This window comes from Pararge aegeria, chromosome 19 (assembly GCF_905163445.1).
Source record: "Pararge aegeria chromosome 19, ilParAegt1.1, whole genome shotgun sequence".
NCBI classification, from domain to species: domain Eukaryota; kingdom Metazoa; phylum Arthropoda; class Insecta; order Lepidoptera; family Nymphalidae; genus Pararge; species Pararge aegeria.
The window spans coordinates 17342501-17344465 of NC_053198.1; positions in this window are offsets into that span (position 1 = coordinate 17342501).

The window sequence follows — 1965 nt, forward strand, 5'->3', positions numbered from 1 at the left end:
CCCATATCCGCAGCAGGTCTCCAAGGTGAAGAGCCTCTAGTCGATAGAATAATGTAGGTAAGGGAAGTCGGCAAATTGGATCCGTAACTTCGGAATAAGGATTGGCTCTGAGGACCGGGGCGTGTCGGGTTTGGACGGGAAGCGGATGCGGCCGGTGCCGGGCCTGGTCGATGCTCGTGCGTCTCTCGGGGCGCGCGGGCGGAATCCGGACCCGCGTTCCGGCCTTCCGCGGATCTTCCTAGCCGTAAGGCCGCGTCGGTTTCGTCTCGTGCGCGATCGGCGCGGTTCTGTACGACCGCCGTTCAACGGTCAGCTCAGAACTGGCACGGACAAGGGGAATCCGACTGTCTAATTAAAACAAAGCATTGCGATGGCCCTCGCGGGTGTTGACGCAATGTGATTTCTGCCCAGTGCTCTGAATGTCAACGTGAAGAGATTCAAGCAAGCGCGGGTAAACGGCGGGAGTAACTATGACTCTCTTAAAGTGATGCTCCGCAGAACCCTGGCGAGTACCGGCCGATATCCATCGCGTCGGTGCCCCTCAGGCACATGCACAGCGTCCTAGCACGGAGACTGCTAGACTGCTGCCCACCCGACACGCGACAACGCGGTTTCGTCTGTGCGGACGGAACGGTTGAGAACACAGCCGTGCTCGACGCAGTGTTGGGGGATAGCAGAAAAAAGCTCAGGGAGTGTCACATGGCGGTCCTCGATTTTTCCAAGGCGTTCGATACAGTGTCGCATGCGGCGCTGGTCGAGCTGCTGAGGGCTCGGGGGTTGCCGGGTGCTTTCTGCAGCTACATCGCTCGTCTGTACGAAACGGCGCATACCACCTTAGCCGTCAAAAATAAACTAAGCGAACCTGTGAAAGTGGGGAGGGGTGTACGCCAGGGAGACCCCCTATCTCCGATACTATTCAATATGGCGATGGATCTAATCCTCGCAAATCTGCCGTCCGGTGTCGGTTACGGGTTAGAGTCCGAGCGCGTCTCGGCTCTGGCCTACGCCGACGACCTAGTCCTGCTTGCAGGCTCGAAGGTGGGGATGCAGGAATCCATAGACTGTGTTGCTCGTTTCGGGGATATGGTGGGGCTCAGAATCAACTTTGGTAAGAGCTCCGTCTTGTCGATGGTGCCAGACGGCCACCGCAAGAAACACCACTACCTGACTGAGAAAACTTTCTCGATTGGCAGGAGGAAGCTTCGGCAGGTGTCTTGCGTGGAAAGATGGCGCTATCTCGGCGTAGACTTTGAGGCGTCCGGGTCGAAGACGATAGAGCACGACGTAAAAATCGCGCTTAACAACATTTCTAAAGCCCCCCTCAAGCCGCAACAGCGGCTCGAAATCCTGAGGGGTCACCTCGTTCCGAGGTTCATGCACGGTTTCGTGCTAGGAACGATTTCGGACGATAGGCTGAGGAGGTTGGACGTCCAGATTCGGGGCGCAGTGAGGAAATGGTTGCGGCTTCCGCACGACGTGCCGGTTGCCTACTACCATGCTGCGATTAAGGACGGCGGCCTGGCGATCCCATCGCTTCGGACGGTCGTTCCGGATCTGATTGTACGCAGGTTCGGGGCGCTCGGCTCGTCGCAGTGGGTTGCTGCCAGGGCCGCCGCCAGATCCACTAGGATCCGTAACAAATTGCGCTGGGCTAGAAGGCAACAAGAGAAATTCACCAGAAAAGCTTCGGAGCGAGACACACCCTGTGTGGCACAGTATTGGCGTGAAGGTCTGCACGCATCGACGGACGGTCTCGAACTTCGGGAGTCGTCTCGGAATCCGGCATCCACTAAGTGGATTAGGGAGCGATGCATGGAGTACAGTGGCCGGGACTTCGTGCAGTTCGTGCACTGCCATATTAATGGGCTTCCCTCACGGGTCCGAGTAACGCGTGGGCGACGTGAGGGGCGTGAGTCGCAGTTAATCTGTCGCGCTGGTTGCGTGGTTAGAGAGACTACGGCTCAT